Here is a 26,994-nt window from a genome sequence, read left to right as displayed (position 1 = left end):
AGAGCTGCCGCACCCTGTATACACCATACATATTTGAGACTTGAAAAAATCTCTGGAATCATACAGTTTCATTTCATTTACGTTATGAGTACCTGGCCAGCAGCATTTTATGTGATGACCCCTAGTTTCCGAGAAAAGCTTTATGCGTGTCTGTTAACGTTACTTACGTTTCGACTGAGTGAACATACGAGGGTCGCTCCAAAAGAAATGCACACTATTTTTTTTTAAATCCATCTTTTATTCTGCATGTTCGAAAACTTTACAGTGTGTAGATACATCCTTTAGGAACAATATTTTCATTTCCCCACATAATTTCCATCCCTCTCAACTGCCTTACGCCGTATTGGAACCAGCACGGTAAAATTCTGGACCAACCTGTTGGAGCCACTGTTTGGCAGCGTGCACAAGGGAGTCATCATCTTCAAACCTTGTTCACGAAAAAAGTCTTTCAGTTTCCCAAAGAGATGATAGTCACATGGAACCAGGTCAGGACTGTAAGGCGGGTGTTTCAGTGTTGTCCATCAAACTTTTCTTATCACTTCCACGGTTTTTTGACTGACATGTAGCAGTGCATTGTCGTGCAACAGCAAAACATCCTACTTTTGCCGGTGTGGTTGAACTCAATCTGTCGAGCTTGAAGTTTCTTCAGTGTTGTCACAAATGCATCAGAATTGATGGCGGTTCCACTTGGCATGATGTCCACAAGCAAGAGTCCTTCGGGATCGAAAAACACCGTAGCGGTAACTTTTCCAGCAGAAGGTGTGGTTTAGATTTTTTTTTCTTGGGTGAATTTGCATGGTGCCACTCCACTGATTGCCTCTTCGCCTCTGGTGAGAAATGATGTAGCCATGTTTCATGACCTGCCACAACTCTTCCAAGAAATTCATCCCCACCATTCACGTACTGTTCCAAAAGTTCGCTGCATACCGTTTTTCTTTTCTTTTTTTCTCTTTTTTTAGCCACTGTCAACATCCTCGAAACCCATCTGGCACAAACCTTTTGTAACGCTACGCTTTCAGTATTGAAACAGTTCCTTGCCCTATCCCAACGTAGAGTGACAATCCGTTCACTGTGATGCGTCTGTCAGCAGTAACCAACTCGTTAACTCTCTGCACATTGTCTGGAGTGTGTGCAGTACGAGGCCTGCCGCTGCGAGGACAATCCTCAATATTGCCGTGCCCGCTTTCAACACGAAACCTGCTTGCCCACCGACTAACTGTAGTGTGATCGACAGCAGCATCTCCATACACCTTTGTCAACCTCTTGAGGATGTTTCCCACTGTCTCGTTTTCACAGCACAGGAATTCTATGACAGCACGTTGTTTATGACGTACCTCAAATGTAGCAGCGATCTTGAAGACCTGCTGTCACGGCGCCACTCACGGGAACAGGTTAAACTAAGTTTGAAAACAAGCGGGAAGGCTGTATCTGCACACTGTAAAACTTACATACATGCAGAATGAAAACTGTATTTTCACAAAAATAGTGTGCACGTCTTTTGGAGTGACCCTAGTAGAACAGCGGCTAAAGCTCACGGCTGCCTCCTGGCGGTAGGGATTCATAACCTCCCCGTGTACAGCTTCTCTTTTCAGTTTAATGATACAGAATATCGTCAAATAGTATACGTCTTGCAAAATTATTCAAAAGTAGCCATTTTCGCTACAAAGATTTCATTTCTAAATCAATCATTACAGGAAACGTTCCAGTTTGTTACAGAATAAGCTACAGAATCGTCCTTCTAGTGCCTTCATCGCTTCCTGTGGTAGAACAGAATTCCGTATAGTAGCTGCCGCTGGGGCAACCGAAACAGAAATACGTAGAGCAGCACGCACATTTAACGTAACTACTGCCTTGACGCCACACTGATTTTTCAGAAGCAATACCTGAAAACCCGATTCATTTACATTCAAAAATACTGTTCTTTCTTCGATTAACTTGAAAACTAACCACGCGTATTTGATCATTCCTGTGAAATCAACTGCACAAAATTGTTGCAGAATTGATGAATGTATTGTTATGGAATCTACATTCGAAGCCATTTCTCTATGAATCTTTAACAAGTCCGGGGCAATCTGAATTGTTCTCGTGATAATTTGAACTATGTGTATTTTTTACGGTTCACGTGCATATTTGTCTTTTATCTACAAAGATTTGATCGCAAATTGCCTAATCAGCCTTCACTGCCCGCGAATCAAAAACGCAAAGAAATTTCCTTGTCCCACGTACCGTAGAATGACAGATTTTAAAAACTCTTCGAGTAACGCTTTCGTGAACCTGCCTGATTTCTTGCAGGTAACAGTTGCAATTTTTAGCGCTACGTAGCTCAATCACCGAAAACTTAATCCTTATACGATCTCTTTGTTATCTGCCTTTCTGCTTGTATGCCTGTCCAATTGTTAAGACTCAATTTCTTTCCCAGAAATGTGTAGAGATGTCAAGATGAAATTTATGTCACTTACTAAGGTGTACGGTCCCTTGGCGGTGTAAACTAATTAATCTTTCAAGCCAGTGAAATCAAAAGATATGGCCATATTTTGATACTTGCAAACTAACTCACACAAATTTGTAGCGTACTCCCCATTGAGCGTGAATCGTGAAGTTTGGTAAGAAGTTACGTTTCACAATACAGGTAAAGGAAAAAATAATCGGAAAAATCGTTGATTTGTAATTACATCATAAATACTTACTTTCCATAACAGTCGTACATTGCATTCGTAAACGTCAAAAATCTCGGAAACTACTGTAGAGAGTTGCCTCTGATTTTCAGTAATAGGTAAAGTTATTCACTAGGAAAGTTTGTGTATATAATTTAGAGATCTTTCCTGCTAACTGGCTGAGTTACGAAGAAGAAGTAAAGTCCTCTCTGTAGAAACTATGCCTTTGCCATTTTGCTTGATAGGTGTGAGGCTGCCAGAATATCACGCCACATCAGCGCTAGTATAGCACGTCCCTCAGGAACTGCCCATTCTGTATAAAATCATACCATGACAGCCCCCCAGCCCTCACTGCAATGTTTCAAAGCAAGTAATACCAGTAATTGATGCGGGATTGCATTTCCATTGTTTCAACTGAGGTCCTCATATCCCATAAAATGTCGGTTGATGCATTCCAGAGAACAACTCGGCATTTGCATAACTTCAATAGGCCTATGACCTGCTGTATAGTTTACTTCTCTGGATACTTCCATCGTATCTTAGCAGTAAATGGAGCACGGACGAGAGTAGAGAAATTCAACGCATCTGCAATTAGCATTTAGGATAGCATGTTAATGTAACTCAAAAGTTAAAAGACTAAATGAGAGATTGCAGTAGCTAGTATGAAACTGCACAAAAACATTCTAGGAAGTATTGGAATTATCGGGATAGATATCTTGAGACTATTTATATCGATTGTAGGCAACATTCTTCCAGATTGTCGGTTCCCAGGATGGGTGAAGTGTCTGTATACACAATTAAATTTGTAAGGAAACCTCGGAGCGCCAGACCTACTCGCATTTGTCCGATTTTTGAACTTACGAGTCTCAACTTTCCAAACAAATTTCCGAAATAGTTCTTGCTTGCATATGAAAACGTTGGAAATATCTTTCCCGACGCAGATATAGTGTTATGTGAACTGGAATAACGACTAATCGCGTTAAAAACGTTTTCGCTCCCTGTTTCACAAGGGATTTACTGTATGTCGCCTCGCACATCAGCCGGTTCGATCTGTACTAATTACCCAGTCGCGGTGAAAATTAGAGATGAGTCCTTCGTCCGTGCTTGGAATCTTTCTGCAGCTGCTAATATTTTGTTCATCGTCAGGAGCACTTTATAACTGTCCAAATATTTGGAATTTTAACTACTAACTATAGATGGAATACACATTTGAAGCAAGTGTGTTGTAACAGAGTGTGTGCTGTAATCACTGATTTATTAATGAATAAGGTAACAAACCCGGCATTGCCCAGTGTAATGCCCCAAGAACAGAAAACCCCGATCAACAAAATTTGTGAAAACTTGAAGTAGGGAAGTGAGTCATCTTGACAGTGACAACAATTATTGGTGATACAAAAATTAATTACACTGATAATGTTTTGATTAACAACTATAACACTTAAATACTGAGAGTAACATACAAAAGAGGAGATAAAAGAAAAGGGATGTCATGAATTATATTTTAAATATGTATAAAGAATAAATATAAATTCATATGAACGAAGGTTAAATCCGAGGAGGTAATTTGGTCAAAAATAACATTTACCATGAAAAAGAGTTGTAACCGCATCTAAAAGGAAACTCAATGCGCCTCCAATGCAACTCGGATATGGAAATGTTTAGTTAGTTGCTCTTGAGTCGCTCTAGAGTACTACTGGGATAGTCTTCCTGGTGGTTCTTAGTGCCTCAGTGGCACCAGCCAGCCAGCGTCGCCTGCTGCACCCAGCACTGAGATTCAAGGGGGCCTCACTGCCACATCGGAAACCACAGTCCAACTCCTGTCCATGGACAGCGGATTGAATCTCGAGCACAGCAGTGTCAACGCCCCAGCACAGTGCTCTGTGTTAGAGTGCCAGTGGTGTCCTTCCAGAGGAGCGTCTACCATCGACAGTACGCCGATGAAGTCACGGCCGTGATCTAGTAGACTGCCGGCTGTCATAGGGTCTTCTGCCAGCTTCGGGGAGAGCCGACACAGCATCCTGTGGGGCACTGCCAGCCTTACATCACCGCCAGTCAGGGTCATTGAGGAGAGATGTTTCTGCCTCACTGAGCCACAAAGCGATGCGTGACGAAGAAAATAAAGACGTAGTATGTTTTTTCAACAGTGTTTGCAGTGGGCCCTCGAACACCCCACTCATCATACAGACCCTTCATCATGTTTTCTTTATGTCAGGATAATTCTTTTGAAGAACGTTATATATACAGGGTGAGTCACCTAACATTACTGCTGGATATATTTCGTAAACCACATCAAAAACTGACGAATCGATTCCACAGACCGAACGTGAGGAGATGGGCTAGTGTAATTGGTTAATACAAACCATAAAAAAAATGCACGGAAGTATGTTTTTTAACACAAACCTACATTTTTTTTAAAATGGAACCCCTTTAGTTTTGTTAGCACATCTGAACATATAAACAAATACGTAATGAGTGCCGTTTGTTGCATTGTAAAATGTTAATTACATCCGGAGATATTGTAACCTAAAGTTGACACTTGAGTACCATTCCTCCGCTGTTCGATAGTGTGTATCGGAGAGCACCGAATTACGTAGGTATCAAAAGGGAACGGTGATGGACCTTAGGTACAGAAGAGACTGGAACAGCACATTACGTCCACATGCTAACACCTTATTATTGGTCTTTTTCACTGACGCACATGTACATTACCATGAGGGGTGAGGTACACGTACACACGTGGTTTCCGTTTCCAATTACGGAGTGGAATAGTGTGTGTCCAGACATGTCAGACCAACAGATGTTCAATGTGGTGGCCATCATTTGCTGCACTCAATTGCAATCTCTGGCGTAATGAATGTCGTACACGCTGCAGTACATGTGGTGTAATGTCCCCGCAGGCTGCCACAATACGTTGTTTCATATCCTCTGGGGTTGTAGGCACATCACGGTACACATTCTTCTTTAACGTACCCCACAGAAAGAATCCTAGAGGTGTAAGATCAGGAGAACGGGCTGGCCAATTTATACGTCCTCCACGTCCTATAAAACGCCCGTCGAACATCCTGTCAAGGGTCAGCCTAGTGTTAATTGCGGAGTGTGCAGATGCACCATCATGCTGATACCACATACGTCGACGCGTTGCCAGTGGGACATTTTCGAGCAACGTTGGCAGATCATTCTGTAGAAACGCGATGTATGTTGCAGCTGTTTTGACCCCTGCAATGAAGTGAGGACCAATGAGGTGGTCGCCAATGATTCCGCACCATACATTTACAGTCCACGGTCGCTGTCTACCTGTCTGAGCCAGCGAAGATTGTCCACGGACCAGTAATGCATGTTCCGTAGATTCACTGCCCCGTGGTTTGTGAAACCCGCTTCATCGGTAAACAGGTACAACTGCAACGCATTCTCTGTTAATGCCCATTGACAGAATTGCACTCGACGATTAAAGTCATCACCATGTAATTGTTGATGTAGCGACACATGAAACGGGTGAAAGCGGTGACAATGCAGTATGCGCATGACACTACTTTGACTCAGTCCACCGGCTCTCGCAATGTCCCGTGTACTCATGTGTGGGTTCATAGCAACAGCAGCTAACACACCAACTGCACTCGCTTCTCCTGTGACGGGCCTGTTACGGACCCGTTTGTGTTCTACGACCATACCTGTTTCGTACAGTTGGCTGTAGATGTTTTGCAGTGTGCGGCACGTTGGATGCTCTCTGTCCGGGTACCGTTCTGCATACACCCTGCAGGCTTCAGCTGCATTTCGTCGACACTCGCCATAGATGAGTATCATCCCCGCCTTTTCAGAGTTCGAATACACCATGGTCACAGTTCCCACAACACTACACTATCACAGACGTCTGGTAACACGGTGTACTACAGCTGGTCTGCGTGCGGAGACGTATGCAGAATTACAATAGCAGCAAGCGCTACATGTGGATACTGCGACAGCTAGACCAAACCACAACAGTGCACTACAGCCACACTCGTAAACACGGTCGTCATCGTAAAAATGTCCCTGCAGTTGCTGCTCGACCGTGGCTCTTGTTCGTTACAACACGCAACTCAACGTCGGAGGTTTCAAGCGCCAACTCTAGGTTACAATATCTCCGGATGTAATTAACATTTTACAATGCATCAAACGGCACTGATTACGTATTTGTTTACATGTTCAGATGTGCTAACAAAACTAACGTGGTTCCATTAAAAAACGTAGTTTTGTGTTAAAAGCATACCTCCGTGTATTTTTTATGCTTTGTATTAACCAATTACACTAGCTCCTCTGCTCGCGTTCGGTCTGTGGAATCGGTTCGTCAGTATTTGATGTGGTTTACGAAATATATCCAGCGGTAACGTTAGGTGACTCACCCTGTATATATACACAGAAGTTCCAAAGAAATTGGTACTCCTGTCAATTATTGTGCACGACCCCCGCGAGCCCGCAGAATGTGGCATGCCCTACACTAATGTCTGAAGTAGCGCTGGAGGGAACTGACACCGTGAGTCGTGCAGGGCTCTCCATAAATCCGAAAGAGCACGAGGAGGTGGATATGTCTTCTGAACAGCACGTTGCAACACATCCCAGGTATGCTGAATAATGGTCGGATCTGGGGAGTTTGGTTGCCAGCGGAAGTGTCTAAACTCAGAAGAATGTTTCTGGAGCCACTCTGTAGCAATACTGGACACATGGGGTGTCGCATTGTCCTGCTGGAATTGCCCAAGTCCGTCGCAATGCGCAACGGTCATGAATGAGTGCAGGTGATCAGACAGGATGGTTACGTACCTCTCATCTATCCGTGTCGTATCTAGACGTATCAGCGGTCACATATCACCCCAACTGCACACGCCCCACACTATTACATAGCCTACACCAACTTGAAAAATCCCCTGCTGACATGCAGGGTCCATGGATCCATGAGGTTGTGTTCGTACCCATACACGTCTATACTCTCGATTCCGAACAGGCAACATGTTTCCAGTCATCAAAAGTCCAATGTCGGTGTTGGCGGACCCAGGCGAGGCGGAAGGCTTTGTGTCGTGCAGTCATCAACGGTACACGAGCGTGCCTTCGGCTCCGAAATCCCATACCGAGGATGTTTCGTTGCATGGTTTGTCATGTTGAACAATTCTCTTCAGTCGTCGTTGGCTCCCTTATTGCAGGATCTTTTTCAGCAGCAGCCGTCGGAAATCTGATGTTTTACCGGATTCCTGATATTCATGGTACACTCGTGAAATGGGCGGCCAGTGTGGCCGAGCGGTTCTAGGCGCTATAGTCTGGAACCGCTACTGTCGCAGGTTCGAATCCTCCCTCGGGCATGGATGTTTGTGATGTCCTTAGGTTAGTTAGGTTTAAGTAATTGTAAGTTCTAGGGGACTGATGACCTCAGCAGATAAGTCCCATAGTGCTCAGAGCCATTTGAACCACTCGTGAAATGGTCGTATGGGAAAATCCCCACTTCAACCTCGGAGATGCTGTGTCCCATCGGTCGTGCTCCGTCTATAACACAACGTTCAAACTCGTTAAATCCTCATAACCTGGCATTGTAGCAGCAGTAACCAACCTCATATCTGCGCCAGACACTTGGTGTCTTATTTAGACGTTGCCGACCAAAGCGCCGTATTCTGTGTGTTTACATGCCTCTGTACTAATTTATTTGGCGTTTCAGTGTGTAATTGAAGAGAGTGTTACAAACGCTTAACTTCTGTCTCCTGAACCTATATTATGTGGGCTTTAAATGCTTCTAGTTGTTTTCCACCAGGATTAATTGGATTAACTTTTATGTGCTTAATTACTCTGGCGTTTCAGTCCATAATTGAAGAGTGTGTTACAAACGCTTAACTTCTGTCTACTGAACCTACATTATGTGGGCGTTAAATGCTTCTAGTTCTTTTCAAGCAAGGTAATTGGATTAACCTTTATGTGCTTAATTACTCTGGTTTAATTGTGGTGTCTTACCCACTCGTCGCTATTGGGGCTCCTAGGCGATGCAGTGTTCTCGGAATGCTATTCAACGATTTCAAACAAACAACATTTCCAGAAAAGCAAATGGACAATGCTTTACTACAATCCGGGGAAATCAGACTCGAAAGGGGAAGGTTTGTTGGACATGTAGGTAGGATGAGTATGGACAAATGACGAAGACAGTGTGGGAAACAACAGGGAGGACAAGGGGAAAGACAGGAACCAAGTGAGATGTTCCCCCCCCCCCACCCACCCCCACCTCACCCCGTCAAAACGACAAACTGTAATTGATACTTTTCCATTGCCACACCCAGAAGATGTTATGGGCAAATTAGGCGCTGGAGACTACTTTTCTAAAATTGATTTGCGCGACGCATATCTTCAAATACCGCTTGGTGAAGAATCTCAAGAAATGTGTGTAGTAAATACTCATCTGGGCTTAGTTAAATATTTGCGTTTGCCTTTTGGCAGTGTTTCCGCACCCGCCAATGGTATTTGTAACGGCTGACTACACAAGTGCCAAACCGTTCAAACTATTTAGACGATATTATAGTAGCAGGTCTGAAGAACACATTGCAAATTTACGTGCTTTGTTTCGTGTGTTATCTGATGCAGCACTAAAGTGCAGACTGGGCAAGTGTGACTTTTTAAACCTGAGTTGCAGTATCTTCGTCATGTCATAAACAGTCAAGGTGTACAGTGGTGGAAATATTTATTGCATCACCATGAATTACTTCGTCTTTTTGTCTTTCGCAGCAATTTGTTTCAGCCTATACCAGTCCCATTGTTGCTTGAGTTTTTGACATATTCTTGCCTTAATAATCTGAATTCTTCACGCATCAATACACGACTGTTTGTTGTTGTTTGGTTTTACAGTGAGACCAGTGTTTATGCTGCCATTTTAAGTTGAGACTTTGCAGTAAGACGATGGGCAGGTCAGTTGAATTAACGCCAGGAAAGAAAGCTGTTATACTTGCTTATTCGTCTGTTGGTCTCAGCACCAGAGAGATAGCCTCAAAGACGGTATTTAATGTCTACGATATCGAGGTTACTGAAAAAATACAAGGATAAAGGAAATGGTGATTCTGAGAAAGGAACAGGTCGGAAAAGGGCGTCTGCTGCCAAATAGGACAAGGTATTCAAAAGGCTTTGACTCAACGGTCGTTGCCTGTCATCAATTGAACTAAAGCGAGACTGGGAAGAAATGTGCGACATCTCAGTAACCAGTAGAACTATAAGAAATAGACTACTGGAGGGTGGACTCTCAGCCTGTCATCCCAGAAGGAAGCCTTTATTGACCAAGATAATACGAGACTAGCGAATAAAGTGGGCAAAGGCACATGCGATATGGACACCAGGGATGTGGAACAAAGTAACCTTTCCAGATGAGTCCAAATTAAATCTGAGTGGTCCAGATGGAAAAGTGTTCGTGAGTCGAAGAAATGGTGAAGAATTTTTGTCATCATGCATAACACATATAGTGAAACAAACACCCACGAGGACAGATGGTCTAGGTGCCCATTTTCAGTCACGGAGTAGGCCGTCTGGACTTCATCAATGGCACTGTCAACGCAGGTGCGGACATAAGCATCCTTGAAAGGATGCCAACCATTAGAGACCAGTTTGGAGATGTTTACAATTGCTTTCAGGATAACTCCGCTCCTTGCCATAGAGCTTTGAAGGTGAGTCTTATGACTAATATTTGTACCAAAAACGAAGGAGATTACTTTCTTGGTTAATTACTACATACTTCTACATTTCAGGTATAACCTTTGCTTCAACAAAATGGGGTTCGTGTAGTAGAGTGTCCTGGAAACAGCAATGATCTCAATCCTATTGAGAATTGTTGGAAGGTTATGGGAAACGCTATCACCAAACAGAAGCCACGGAATAAAACGGAGCTGTTGAAGACCCTTGTGCGTGTGTGGTTTCATGAACTAAGTGAGGAGTATATTAAAAATTTAATTCTTTCAATGCCTTCATGATGCCAAGCGGTGATTAAAGCGTGAGGTGGAGCAACAAAGTATTAAATGCAACAGTGTGTTCATATGAGGCAATAGAAACACTAAAATCTATTAGTAATATGTTACAACATTAATATGTAGTTTTTCTTTCAACATTAGTATTCATATTTCAGAATAGCAAACAGAATAGTGGACTTATCCACTTACTCATTTTTCAAGAAAGTGTTAAATTATAAAAAAACAAACATTTTCATAGAAACAAAAATTAAGAATAACAAATTGACAGAAATTATTGTGTATATTCATTTCTGATAAAAATCAAGAGAAATCTGGCAAATTTAGCTGAGTTATTCAATGATTGTAACAAAGATTGTTAATTGTAAGAGGTGTTCTAATAAATATTTCCACCACTGCAAATCCTCTGCAGTCTCACCTGTTAGTCATACGAGACTTGCCAGTTCCTCGTAATATCACAGAATTGCAGACAGTTTTAGGAAAAATGAACTATTATATGCGGTTCACACCGAATGCTGCACAAATCGCAACTCCAGTGTATCGCTTGCATTTGGACAGATGAGTGACAAGCAGCTTTTCGGAACTTAAAGATGCATTTCTCTGTGATCGTTGTTCAGTTCACTTTGATCCTGAAAAAGAAGTTGTATTGCAAGTTAACGCTTCGTCTTACGGAATCGGTGGAGTCACCATCGTTTCACCTACCTTGCTACTCTAATGTAATGAAAATAAGAGCTAAAGCACACGGGTGACTTAAGCAGTTTCAGTGTATAGAGCAACCCATGTAGGTAGGGGCACCAAGTTTTTATTTAAATTTATGATCCTGTGTCTTATAGTTCGTTATTGGGGAAATCTTTTGTTAATACGTTGATGAAGTTAATATTAGCAAACGTGATAGGTCGTTTGGTATGTTGGGTGATGCTGAATATGATAATTGTTTTAAAATATGGTGGATATCACTTGCTAGTGGCTAAATTAACCCTGGCTGTACCACAGCAGGGTGTTTACTTTGTGCCCACGTTGTGAAAATATCGTAAAATTTTGAAAAAAAATATTTAGTATTTTTAATGACTTCTTATAGCGGATTCAGTAACTGTTTTAAATTCTCCAGTAAGACTTAACCCAAAAATTTCTTAGTACTGAATCTGACCTTTCGCAACAAATTTATTTGTCAGGTTACCCTCCACTCAGAGGCTGTTGCACGCAGCGACTGTTATATTGACTTGTAAGTAATATATTTCAGCTATCAGTCGTCCTTTTGAAATTTTATTGGCAGATCTAGATTTCAGCTGGAAACTAGCCATTCTCAGTACTAAGAATACAACAGGTACATAGTTACATGATGTCATAAAGAAGTTGCAATTAATGGCTTAACTCATATGGTGTGTATATTACATACCACTGTCAATTTTGATCAATGCATGTAATGCCTGTTTGTCGGGCTTCGTCCACAGTTCATTGAATACTAATGTTTGTGGAAGGTGGGCTGTGTGGAGAACACATCGGTTGGTTACATGGCGCCATCTATGTGTACAAATAAAACTCTATGGAAGTAAACCACTTCAAATTTAATTACATAAATTAGAACATAAGTAAAATTCTTTCATTGTCGTCAAACTTATTTCATATTTATCATCAAGTAATAAAATTTCCATGTTCACTCCTTGTGAGACGTTATTATTATTACAACATTTAAATTACGTCAGGTGGGTAAAACTTTTTGAACTTTTAAAATAATTTTTAATTTATAAATACTGGAAGACACGTGCTGTATACATCTATTGGTTGATATGGCTTACATATATTTATTTTATATTATATCTCCCTTTATTAAAACATAATAAGTATATTGTTCATCATATTTACTAAATAGTTCATAGATGGCACCAAACATCAGTCAGATGCATAGTTATTACAATTTGGCTATTCTGCTATAGATATAGAGGGTGCTAACCTATTTCTTCCTTAAAGCCGATTTTCCTTGTAAATGTAAAGCAACCAATATAAGGAAATGCTGTTAATAATACTGCTTTTGCATCTGACCTAACATATAGTGGAAGAAGTTCTGTTGGTTCAGAATTATACTCACTGTACTCGTGTAATAATGCAAATGGTTGCAACATATTGGCAAGACAGTAGGTGCTATCTCCTGGATATTGGGGTTGCACCCCTCTACCATCCTCCACACCTACAAATCCTTAATCCATCCCATCCTCTGTTATGCCAGTCCCGCCTGGATATCTGCCCCCCTCCCCCCCAAATTCTATAAGTCCCCCCATATCCTTGAGCGTCATACACTCAGCCTTGCCTTCCGTATACGCCTCCCATCCCCCATGCAGATCCTCTATGACCTCATTCCTTTCCCCTATCTGCTCCTGTTCCTCGAATATATCCACATACTCTACACCTGCCACCGCCTTGATCCCCCTCACCCCCTGGTTGCTCCTCTCCTCTCCCATCCCCACCCCCTACCATGTCTTCACTGTTGTGTCCCTCCTACCCTCTGTCTCTACACTCTTCATCTCCTTTCCAAGATGACTTCCATCAACTCCCCCTCCCAGATGATGCCCTCTCTCCCTCCATCTGTCCCTCCTATCAATGATCGCCACCCCCTCTCCTTTCCTCTGCCCTTTCCCTGGGCTCCCTCTTCCCCCCATTCCATCTTGTTTTCTCCCCACCCAACCTCTCCCTACCTCCCTTCTCCATCCCCCCCTCTGTGAGTCCTTTTGTATTGCCCTCCTCTGCCTTCCCCACTCCCTGTCGCGTCTGCCCAGCACCCTCACCCCCTTATGGGTCCTCATCCTCCATCGGCTCCTTTCCTGCCTCCCCCCCTTCGCATTTACTCTCTTTCCCCCTTTTTATCTTCCCCTCATCTGCCTCGTTTCCCCCACGTGCTCTTGGCTGTGGTATGTCATATTTTAGTGCAGTGTTCCAGTGCATGTTCAGTGTTGTTTCATCTCTTCCCGTGTTGCAAACAGAAACCAGACTGTCACTGTGTTTTTTAATTGTCTGTCTATTACTTTACCTGTCTGCTTCGTATGTATTTTTGTTAACATCATCATCCCTTTTTTCTGTTTTAAGTTCCACGATTTTATTCGCCATATTACCCTTTAAGTCTTTGTTTTTATCGCCTGTCTTTTATTATGTATTATCTTCATCTTTTTAAAACACAGTCTGTAGGCTGAAGAGCGCCATACTAAGGTGCTGCCAGCCCGCCTCCCTTCTGGGGGGAGGTAGGCCGGAAGGGGGGGAACCTAAATTCAATAAAGGAAAAAAAGGTGCTACCTCTTTCCCCCTAGGTCAAATCCTACACCGGTTCCTAGCAACAAGTCCTCGAACAATTCCCAGAACAATGCATTTTTCACAAAAAACTGATCAGGTTTCTTCAGGTTTAGGAGCTGTTTTACACAGGTATATAGCTTCAAAAAGTATGTTGTGACTGAAAATCAACGACGACCAACGGAATATTTATTTTTCAAACTTTTTGTTGTGGTCACATAGTACCTTTCCATACGGTGTAAACATAGTCGAAAATGCGTTGTTATAGGTAAGATTGTGCCAAAAGGTATTTTAGTTTCTGTACCCTACCTGCACACCAGTATAAAATATGTTTTTAATAAACGTTAAATCATATAACGATTTTTTTTTTAGTTTTTGTGGTGATAGACACAAAGTACAATTCCCCGCCTCCCACTCGGTACTACGTGTTATGGAAAATGCGTTGATATTTTTACGACGTTAAGTCAAGCGCCGTGACGCCGGTCGGGAACGTTAGAGCAGAGAGGGCTGTGAAGAAGACGTCAGCCAATTGCACGCGGACTGTCCCCTTTCTAGCACAACAACGCGACAGCAGCACACTCTACACGAAGAGAACGTAAGTGCTGCACCCGACTGGCAGCCGCACAGTTGAAGACAAGCCCAGTTCTGTCGAGTTCTACTGTAGTGAGTTCAAGAATAGCAGTAAGACTAGCCATTTCACTATGTAGCATTGTCTATGCTAAAGAGATTTCTTATTTTATCTGTTGCCCTTTGCCTGCGACACATCTCTTCATCACAGAGTTAAGTATTGTAATGAACTTCATTAATATGATTTGCTTGAATTGTTGTCTAGCGATCCGTGAAACCAGGTTTGCTAGGTACCCCACATTTCTATAGGCCTATACCTCTGACATCGATCTGCTGTAGACTTTTAGTACATGTTTTTTTGCTGGTGTATCACGTCATTTCTGGAAACCCAGACTCTACTCCTTAGGAATCAACATGGATTCCGGAAACAACGATCATGTACGACCCAATTCGCTTTACTTGTTCATGAGACCCAGAAAATATTAGATACAGGCTCCCAAGTAGACGCCATATTCCTTGACTCCGGAACTCGTTCGATACAGTTCCGCACTGTCGCCTTATAAGCAAAGTAAGAGCCTACGGATTATCAGACCAGCTGTGTGGCTGGATTGAAGAGTTTTTAGCAAACAAAACAAAGCATGTTGTTCTCAATGAAGAGACGTCTACAGACGTTAAAGTGACCTCTGGCATCCCACAGAGGAGTGTTTACCGAGCGAGGTGAGCTGTGGTTAGACACTGGACTCGCATTCGGGAGGACGACGGTTCCATCCCGCGTCCGGCCATCCTGTTTAGGTTTTCCGTGATTTCTTCCGTAAATCGCTCCAGGCAACTGCTGGGATGGTTCCTTTCAAAGGGCACGGCCGACTTCCTGTCCCATCCTTCCCTAAGGATGACCTCGCTGTCAGGTCTCCTTCCCCAAACAACCTAAACAACCTAACCAGGGGAGTGTTATGGGACCATTACTTTTCATAATATATACAAATGACCTAGAAGATAGTGTCGGAAGTTCCATGTGGCTTTTCGTGGATGATGCTGTAGTATACAGAGAAGTTGCATCATTAGAAAATTGCAACGAAATCTGCAGCGGATAGGCACTTGGAGCAGGGGATGGCAACTGACCCTTAACGTAGACAAATGTAACGTATTGCGAATACATAGAAAGAAGAATCCTTTATTGTATGATTATATGATAGCGCAACAAACACTGGTAGCAGTTACTTCCTTAAAATATTTGGGAGTATGAGTACGGAAAGATTTGAAGTGGAATGATCATATAAAATTAATTGTTGGTAACGCGGGTGCCAGGTTGAGATTCATTGGGGAGAGTCCTTAGAAAATGTAGTCCATCAACAAAGGAGGTGGCTTACAAAACACTCGTTCGGCTTATACGTGAGTGTTGCTCGTCCATGTGGGATCCGTACCAGGTCGGGTTGACAGAGGAGATAGAGAAGATCCAAAGAAGAGCAGCTCGTTTCGTCACAGTGTTGTTTGGTAAGCGTGATAGAGTTACGGAGATGTTTAGCCAACTCAAGTGGCAGACTCTGCATAAGAGGCGCTCTGCTTTGGGGTGTAGCTTGTTGTCCAGGTTTTGAAAGGGTGCGTTTCTGAATGAGGTATTATTGTGTACATAGTTCCGCGTAGTCAGCGCGTACACAACTTTCCCACTTGAGTGCGACCCCCTAAGCACATTAGCGCAGGCGCAGTGCTCGGCTGTGTCCGCACTACAAGATGTCGCTGCCTAAGAGATTATAAGATTATCATATTCCTGTACACAGCCATGAAGAGAGTTGTATAGACACTTTGTCTAGTATCAGAGATATGTGAGAATAAAATTAACGTACCAAGACCAAAGGAACATCAGATTGTCAGTTGTAAACAGCATCCAGAATCAAGTTACGTAATGTCTATATTTTTTATTATTTTAATAAATGTGTGCGAAAATTAATCAAGTTCTGTTTAAAGTTGGTCACCGTCAATCTACTACTCTAAGCGTGCACGTGGCATTTCTATCGTCTGACCTAACGGCAGAAGATAAACACGCCACAATAAGCCCACGAGACATACTGCTGACAATCGCCTACTTCGTTAGAGCGACAAGTCAAATAATCTGATGGTGTGTGTACCGAAGGTCTTACAGTATGCACACCACAAGTATCGAATATATTGCTTCCCCCTACTTATACCTCCCGAGGAGATCACAAATGTAAAATTAGAGAGATTCGAGCGCGCACGGAGGCTTTCCGGCAGTCGTTCTTCCCGCGAACCATACGCGACTGGAAGAGGAAAGGGAGGTAATGACAGTGGCACATAAAGTGCCCTCCGCCACACGCCGTTGGGTGGTTTGTGGAGTATAAATGTAGATGTAGATATTCGAGGAACAGGTAGGATACAAGAGGTATTGCTACGGTTAATGGAATACTTCTTATGAGATTGTTACGTTTGCCTGTTGTATAGAAATAAAGTAATTGACTGAAACAAGGCGAATAGATATTGCTGAATTAGGGCCTCGAGGTTCACGTGTGAAACGGGCGGGGCGCGCCCTTTAAACCGGATGCGACCACAGCGCTTTTGCAAATAGGTAACTCCCCCAAAGTACTGATAGTGCAGCTATTCGCCGTAGGGAGTGTATTGTGTACTCACAGGCAGAAACAGTTTGGCCACAGCCGCCCGTGCTTCTACGACAGCGTAAACGTCACAGCGGGCGCCGGGCGCACGTCGTTTGTAGGCGGGCCGCAGTGGGTGGATCCCTGCAAATACCAGGGGAGGGCCTCGCCGCACACAAACCCCGCACCGCCCCGTACCGCTGCGGACCAAATGGAATCCCGCTTTTATGAGGCGCGCAGGTGCGACCACTTAAGCGGAGCCGCGTCCGTTCTTCAGAGGCTCTGGCCGGCTTTCCACTCAACTGCATTACCACAGAGCGCCGTGTTGCGAGGGCCCCCCGCCTAGTGTTGCAACGAATCACGCCACACACCTAACTACTCGGCGCCGTAGAGCCATCTTGGTGGCGGACCGAGGAATCGCTCTCACTCAGTAATCATTTCCTGTGATACGTAAATTAAAGTCCTAGATTCTCAGTGCAATTATGAGGGAAAACCGCACTTTTGATGTGCATAGTGGAAGAGTGCTCCCGCTACGTTACTGTCGAACGCAGTGTGACCTTTGCTGTTGGGCTCTTCATTTAAGCATCTCTCTACATTAGTCTATCCTGTGCGAGTATCCTCATTTCCGCATGATAACTGCAACCTTCATCCATTTCAACCTGTTTACGTATTGAAACCTCAGCTCGCTCATATTAACAAATGATTCAAATAGGCCGTGCGGTTCTAGGCGCTCCAGTCCGGAGCCGCGCTGCTGCTACGCTCGCTGGTTCGAATCCTGCCTCGGGCATGGGTGTGTGTCATGTCCTTAGGTTACTTAGGTTTAAGTAGTTCTAAGTTCTAGGAGACTGATGACCGAAGCAGTTGAGTCCCACAGTGCTCAGACCCATTTTTTTAAAAAATTCAAATAGCTCTGAGCACTATGGAACCTAACATCTGAGGTCATCAGTTCCGTATAACAAAGAACTACTTAACCCTAACTGATCAACACTAAACTGACACACAATATTTTTAGTGCAACGCAGTCAGACTTTCAATAATCCCTACAAAAGAACGGCCCTTAATAACAATAACCTATACCTTTCATTAATCACTTAGCTCACAAAAATCTTCGTTACCCGAAATACTGCAATACAGCGAGCGCCAATACTGCCAGCTAAATAAAAGATTCTTACTACTACTAACTACTAACTACTGATAGTCAAAGTTAGCAAATGAAAGAATTTGACAGAGAACAAACGATCTATTTACCTAAATAGTGTTCAAAAGTCAGTTAATGGCATCCAGTCTTACAAATTTCCTTTTTCTGACGGACACACTTCCAGATCGTCTGCTCCCAAAACTCTGCTATCTCTCTCCCTACATCCACTAGTGCTGGCGGCTCACCTACAACTGCACAACGCTACGCGCTGTTCACGTCCAACTGCCCAACATTACAATAGTGAATATTCCATCAATGCCAACCAGCCACAGACTGCACACAGCACAGTCAGTGATTTTCATACGGAGCGCTACGTGGCATTACCAGCATAAAAGCCTGAACAACCTACTTATCATATGAACATCTTTTTTTGTCTTTTTCTGGTATGAATTATTTTTTTAAATTTATTTTTGTAAAGGCACTCGGCTGTAGAGCAGAAATGTACTGTCTGGACCAGACCAACACCACCCAGCAATGCGAAGGAATGAAGTGACAACAAAGAAGAAAAAAATGTTTTAAAATATAATTTTAGGAATATTATTAAAATACAGTAAAACCAGTCTAGACTACGTAAAATATTTCATCCTCAGATGGTTAAATACTCCTTGTTGACTGATGAGCTGGTGGCATGTAAAAGTAACTGCTCTAGGCTCGTGTGAAGAGCAATCGCACTCCATGCTACCAACTCCACCAGTCACCAAGGACTATTTAACAGTCTCTGGACAATCAGACGTTGATCGAAACCGATCACTGTTTTTTAAAATAAAACGTTTTGCTCGGTTTAGACATTTTTTTATAAGCTACTGTTTGTGAAAATTACCACACCCAGAATTAATTGTCTAAGTCACTCCAGAATCGAAGGGTGTGTAGAACAGAGGAATCATACCAACTGCCGGTCGTTGTGGCCGAGCGGTTCTAGGCGCTACAGTGTGGAACCACGTGACCGCTACGGTCGCAGGTTCGAATCCTGCCTCGGGCATGGATGTGTATGATGTCCTTAGGTTAGGTAGGTTCAAGTAGGTCTAAGTTCTAGGGGACTGATGACCTCAGATGTTAAGTCCCAGAGTGCTCAGAGCCATTCTAACCAATCATACCAAGTGATCAAGGTGTCAGAGATATGGCATGCACGTCGGCCCAGCAAAGCCCCCTTCCGTGTGTCTAGGCAGGTCAGTGTTACGCCATTCGAGGTTGGTACAAAGCTCTCAAACGAAGTGGAAACTTGTAACAAAGTTCCGGTATGCGCCATCAATGTCAAAGCATGTAACGTCAGCAAGTGAGTGAGTTGAAACGGGGCGGAATGATTGGTCTCTCGGAAACGAGTTTGCCGTAACGTGAAATTACGGCTCGTGCAGGCCCTGCTGCTTTGACAGTAATGCGTGTGTAGAACCAGTGGACAGAGGGAGGTCGTACACAGGGACCATGTAATGTGTCCACGGTGCTGTACGAGAGCCATCTGACATTTCCGTAATTGATTAAACAGCTTCATCCACAGCGTTGCCTTGAGATACTGCAATGGGCGGGGACATGTCTGCAACGATGGTTCAACGTCTTCTGCTTAGGACTGGACGGGCAGCACATATGCTATTGTACTTGCTTCCACTCCCCGGACACTACCAATGTGTAGGACCCGCCAGGTTGGCAGTGCGATCTAACGCACGGCTTTCCGGGCGGGAAGGAGAGCTGGTCTCCGGGACGAATCCGCCAGGCGGATTTGTGTCGAGGTCCGGTGAGTCGGTAATTCAGTGGATGGTTTTTAGGCGGTTTTCCATCTGCCACGGCAAATGCGGGCTGGTTCCCCTTATTCCGCCTCAGTTACACTATGTCGGCGATTGCTGTGCAAACAAGTTCTGCACGTAAGCGTACGCCACCATTACCCTACCACGGAAACATAGGGGTTACACTCGTCTGGTGTGAGACGTTCCTTGGGGGATCCACCGGTGGCCGAACCGCACAGTAACCCTGGGTTCGGTGTGGGGCGGTGGAGGGGTGAAGTGGACTGCGGTAGTCGTCGTGGGGTGGCGGATCACTGCGGCTGCGGCGGGGACGGATTCTCTCCGTTGTTTCTAGGTCCCCGGTTAACATAACATAACATAACCAATGCGTAGGACTGTACGGGGACGTGAACGCCGTCGCTGGCTTACTGAGTGGCAAAATTTAGTGTTTTCGGACGTTTATCACATCAGCTTGTCCCACAGTGATGGCAGCATTCGTGTTAGATGCTACCGTGGTGACATCATTGTCTGGCAGACTGCATTGTTGGGGGGGGGGGGGGGGGGGGGCATAGGTGACAAACGACAAGGATGAAGGTTTGTGGCGCCTTGGCCTATAGCAAGCCATCCCACGTCCTACGTACTTGGAGCAATCTGAACAGCAACCTCTACATCAGAGGCATCTTAGAGCTCGAAGCACTGCCCGTCCTGCAGGGAGCTCCACATGCCATATTTCAGAAGGAGAAAACCTGGCCATATAAAGCAATGAATGTGCATGCCTTCTCGAAAGAATAGTGTGTGCGATTTATTTATTTATTTATTTAACCTGGCAAGATCAGGGCCATCAGGCTCTCTCTTACGTCTAACCACGCATTCTACTTATTTTACATTCATATGTTTTAGTAGGCTTGTTAAACTGCATCTGGTGCAAAAAGTCAAATAAACAATTAAAAAGGTACACCTGGAAAAATACATCAATATAGAGTTTATTCGTAGATCAAAAGTACTGTTATAATTAGACATTATTGAAGAGACAGATTTTAGATGGGAGTGCTGGCAGCACTGTGTATGAGGGAGACTCATGGTGAATGGAGGAGAAGAACAGAGAGACATGATGAAACATAATTAAGGAAATATAAAGGAAAAGAAGATTGCGTGGCTAATAGAGATAGATGAAGAGGAAGGCATCTCAGGAGCAAGATAGGAGACGCTATCTTTGCTATTTGACAGATGAGAGGATTGGCCTTGTACATTAATTTTGTTCAAAAATGGCTCTGAGCACTATGGGACTTAACATCTTAGGTCATCAGTCCCCTAGAACTTAGAACTAGTTAAACCTAACTAACATAAGGACATCACACATATCCATGCCCCAGGCAGGATTCGAACCTGCGACCGTAGCAGTCGCGTGGTTCCGGACTGCGCACCTAGAACCGCGAGACCACCGCGGTCGGCATTAATTTTGTGGAGTTTATGAGGATGATAGTAGGAAATGCTTCAACTTCTTCTTAAAAGCAGCAGGAGATTGAATTTAGCGCAAGGTAAGGGGTAGTTTGTTCCAGAGGCGGACAGCGGCAACTGAGAAGGAGTTTGCAAAAGTTTTTGTTTTGTGAGTGGGCACAGTTAGGATACGAAATAAGAATGACCTCGTGTTTTGATTATGATGGCATGACAGGTTTCTAATCTCTGAAGCAAGGTACTGGGATGCTTGGGCGACGAGGAGTCGGTGAAGTAGACATAGTGTGTGGTAGTCACGCATTTTGTCCGGCCGGAGACACCCTAGCTCGAAGTATGAAGTACTAACATGATCATACCGGCGAATGTTGCAGGTGTAACGCACACAGGCATTCATGGTTAGCTCTAACCGTCTTTTGTTTCCACTACTCATGCCTTGTTAAATCACATCACAATAGTGGAGGTTCGGTAGAACGAGTGCTTGCACGAGCTGGCGTTTCACGTCCTGTGGAAATATGTTCCGAAACTTTTTGAGAGCATAGAGACAAACAGATGTCTTTCGGCACACTGCGACTGTATTCTCCGCCCAGTTGAGATGCTCATCCAAAGTTACACCGAAGTTCTTCACTGTTTTCTTATGTGGTATTGGAGTACCGTCGAGCAGAATAGGAGGTAGCCGTTCGCGGAAATCTGAACTTATTAATTTCTGATGAGGTTTTTCGCCCATGTCACTACAGAAGACAGATCATCATTCATCTGAGCGATTGCAGTGTTTACATCTTCAGGTCTGACGCTTAGGTAGAGCTGGAGGTCATCGGCATAGAAATGATATTTACAGGAGGACAGAACCGACAACATATCGTTGACATATAAAGAAAACAAAAGTGGTCCTATGACTGATCCTTGTGGCACTCCAGAGGAAACATGTTTCTAGCAAGATTTTTCATTTATGTAGACAACACATTGCTGTCTGGCTTTTCAGTAGCTTTCAAACCATCTCATTGCACTATCAGAGAAATTAAGCTGTACAATTTTCTGAGCAATATGTCAAAGATAACAGTGTCAAAAGCTTTGCTGAAGTCTAGTAGCGTTAATATTGTTGGCTTTTGATAATCGATGGCATATTTCAGGTCATCAGTTACTTAAATTAGAGCAGTGTTTGTGTTGTGATGTTTACGGAAACCGGATTGAAATTTGTCATAAAGGCTGAATTCATGCAAGTGTTCAGTGATTTGGCCATGAACAATATATTCAAGTGCTTTGGAAACAGCAGGTAGTATGCACCTACGCCTGAAAAGCACTACATCAAACATGTCTGGAGTATAGTTTTTTTTAGTAACTCCTCTTTCTGGTCATCTTGCAACCACTGTCAGTCCTTTATGGAAGCTGCTACGAATGGCATCACATGGCAGCAAGTTTCCCAACAGCAAATCCAGGCCCTTTTTCATTCCATACCACGACATCTAGAGGCTCTGATTGCAACATGTCGAGCTATACTGAACTCTGACAGTGAAAGTGTATTACAGTTATTTAATTCTAATCATTTATATGTCATGTCCCTAATCTGTGGAATAAATTTCATTATATTAATGTGTCTTCGTCTTTCTGCTGAAGTCTCCACGAACAGTAGTGTATTTTATAATATTCAACAGATTGTTGCCTGACTATGTACTCAGAGTCCTCAAAGATGTGAATCGTAAGATTAATTAAGACACGAAACGCCACATTCGATAAACGGAAGAAATAACATTGTCATTACTCCAGAGCGAAAAGTTTATACAAGTCATTTTTGCTCAGCATCCTATTCCTCATGTGCTACCTCTGTACTTAGCTGAAAATCACATCTGCGTTCTGAGGCCCAGCAGATAAACTGAAAAGTGTGAAGAAAAATCTGGAAATGTTTATCGGGGAGAAACGTGTATGCTTTACCACGGCTCAGATCTGTTACTGTGTACAGCAATCTACAGCGTCCACTACCGCTGTCAATCACAGCCCACAATGACGGCTGAATTATACACTACGTGACCAAACGTATCCAAATACCCCTGTGTAATGCGCAGTTGATCACTGGATGTGACGAGAGGCAAATCCACCAATGTATTTTGCTGTCAGTAGAGAAACAGTAATGGCAGAACGAGCCGGTCAAGAGACCTCAGTGACTTCATGGTTTTGTTCATAGCTGTAGTTCAGCAGCTATAGAATATTTCAACAAAAACAGTCAGTCGTCAACAGCACAAGAAAACCTTTATTTGGTTCACTTCACCGGCGTCGACAGTTTAAAGTGTCATCTTCAGTAGTGAAATTGGCTCAGATCTGAAGATGACAGTTGATACTGTCGAAAGCGGTAAAGCAAACCAAATAAAGGTTATTTTGTGGAGTTGACGACTGACTTTTTATCTTTGTTGGAGAGCTCAGTGACTTTGAACTTGGGTTAGTCACTCGATGCTACGTCACTAAGAAACGCATCAGGGATATTTCAGCCCTCCTAAGGCTTCTCAGATCGGCTGTTGGTCATGTAGTTGTTATGTGGAAACGCTAACGAACAACGACAGCTAAACGAAGAACAGATAGACCTCTGTTATTGACTGACAAGGACCATCGTGCATATGAAGTTTGGCTGTAAGAAACCGGGATCTAAAGCGAGTCCAGATAATACAATGACTGTGCGCAGACTGCTCAAAAGAATGGGTTACAATAGTTAAGAAACTACTGATTGTATAGTCATTGCTAAGGGACGCCTGAGGTAGCACTGGACAGCGTATGACTAGAAACGAGTGATTTGGACTGATGATTCATACTGTACCCTGTAGAAATTCGAAGGACGTTACCTGCCATCGTGTGTAGTGCTGTTACGGGTTGGCTGTGGTTTTGGTGGTAATGGTGTGTTCCCATTATAGTGCTTAACAGGAGTCTAAATGCGGAATGATTGCCGGCCGCTGTGGCCGAACGGTTCTAGGCGCTTCCGTTCTGAACCGCTGCTGCTACGGTCGCAGGTTCGACTCCTGCCTCGGGCATGGATGTGTGTCATGTCCTTAGGTTAGTTAGGTTTAAGTAGTTCTAAGTCTAGGGGACTCATGACCTCAAATGTTAAGTCCCATGGTGCTTAGAGCCACTTGGACCATTTGAGCGTAATGATATGAACAAATGCCACATCCTTCCGAAATTCCATCACCAAACGAGACGAAATACATATTCGAATCAAGAACAGCTGCCAACATCAGTAACTCAGAAACAGATATCCTGCGAGTAGTGTAGCAACTTCAATTACTTAAAAAAAGCGAGTTTCCCTGTCCAGACCGTATACCAGTTAGGTTCCTTACAGAGTACACTGATGCAATAGCTCCATACTAAACAATCATATACAAAAGCTCGCTCGACAAACATCCGCACCTTAACACTGGAATGTTGCACTGGTCACACCAATATGCAAAAATCGAAATAGGAGTAATCCACTAAAGTACAGGCCCCTATCATTAACGTCGATACGCAGCAGGATTTTGGAACATATATTGTGATCGAGCACCATGAATTACCATTTAGAGAATGGTCTATTGGCGACCAGTCAACATCGTTTGGAAAACATCGATCATGTGAAACACAATTGGCTCTTCTCTAGTACCAAGTGTTGAATGCTATCGATAGGGAATTTCAAATTGATCGCGTATTTCTAGATTTTCAGAAGGCATTTGACACCGTACCTCACAAGCACGTGGTAATGAAATTGGGTGCGTGTGGAATATCGTCTCAGTTATATTCGTGATTTCCTGTCACAGAGGTCGCAGTTTGTAGGAACCGACGGAGTCACCGCATAAAACAGAAGTGATTTCTCACGTTTCCAAAAAGTAGTGTTATAGCCGCTCTGCAGTGCCTTATCAATATAAACTATTTATGAGGTAATCTCGACAGGCGTCTTAGGTTGTTTGCAGATGATGCTGTCGTTTATCATTTAGTAAGGTCGTGAGAAGATCAAAACAAATTGCAAAACGATTTACAAAAAATATCTGTATTATGCGAACATTAGCATTTGACCTAAATTAATGAAAAGTGTGACTATAAGAATGAATCCTTAATCTTCAGTTACACAATAAATCAGTCAAACCTTAAGGCCCTAAATTCTACTAAATACCTAGGTATTACAATTACGAACAACTTTAATTGGAAAGGACACATGGAGAATGTTGTGTGGAAAGGGAACCAAAGACTGCTATTAATTTGCATCTCCAGCATAGTTCAAGATGTCGCAAAAGTTAACGCTGGACGCATCCAGAACTAAAAGTCTACTAATAGACGTCCGGACACTTTTGATTGGATAGTGTATCAGTGCAGAAACATAGACAAGAAGCAAGATAAAAATAATACACACTTAATCCGTCATTCGCAGTGGTATGCTTTGTACAAGGGCTTTCACTCAGTTGTTATTTGCAGCGACAGAGCTAAACTACTCAGTGGGGATTTTTTTTTTTTCAAGATGAAAGGCGAAAATATTAAATATGTAGAAATGAAAGAGAATTATTAGAGATGGAACAACAGCTCGTATTCGAAGAGGAGGGGCATTACTTTGAACGCGTTAGAATGGTCACTGAGATCTTTTACGCAAAAGAAATAAAAATAAATTCACTGATAGGTCGTTGTGGCGTGCTGAGTCGGAAGGGAAGTTCTTACATAACAGCAGAAATCGCTTATGAGGAAACTGTGACTTCGAAATGTGCTCTGGCACAATAAAAATACTGTAAACACAGCAAACAGAACTATTAGGTTTTCGATTTTCTTAGCTGCCTCGTATTTCCACGAATAGCAACAGTGGCTGCCATGAAACATATTGAGGACATATTCAGCTTACGATTCACAAGAAACGATGGAATGAAACGTTTGCATACGAACTTGCGGAACTGTTTGGACGTAAAAACTATGTGTTAAGTGTCGTTTACATGTTGGTGTATATAAGAAGTTAATTACATAATAATGACTATCATAAATTTCTTTTTCGGTGAATAGTCCTTATCTTTACACTTATTGTAGGCTCATGACGTAGCGTTATTTTTTCTCGCTCCTGGTGTCCATCAGACTATCTGTTCCTCGATTCCTATTTACTCTATGAATGTAGCGCAATGGCGTAGCATGACTGACGAGACTTCAAACGATGAAATTGGCTAGCACCACATGAAAAGAATTTTCAGCAAAAAAAAAAAAAAAAATCAGAGAACAAAGAAAACTGTTGATGTACAAGAAATAAAGAAAATAAATTTTCCTGGTTCTTAATACAATATTGAAGTAATTTAGCAACTTTAATTAGCGTAATTCCAGATATATTGAATGTTAAGAAACATGGATGCATCGGCAACTGTCTTTCTTAGTATTTAAAACAATATTGAAGTAATTTAAATCCTTTAATTAGTATAAAAGCTTCTGACGAACAGTGGCGCATGCAGCAAAGATAGAAAAGCAGCAGACCAGCGTCAAAGAGACTTTTTGCTAAAAAAGAAAATCGGTTGTAGCAGCGAGATATTTGGTGCCTGAGATAGGAAGAGATGGTACAGATCGGTAAATTTACTACAAAGCTTTGACGCTAATAAGATGAGGAAG

This window comes from Schistocerca gregaria, chromosome 6, assembly GCF_023897955.1.
Source record: "Schistocerca gregaria isolate iqSchGreg1 chromosome 6, iqSchGreg1.2, whole genome shotgun sequence".
Classification (NCBI taxonomy): Eukaryota; Metazoa; Arthropoda; class Insecta; order Orthoptera; family Acrididae; genus Schistocerca; species Schistocerca gregaria.
This window is presented reverse-complemented; position numbering follows the sequence as displayed.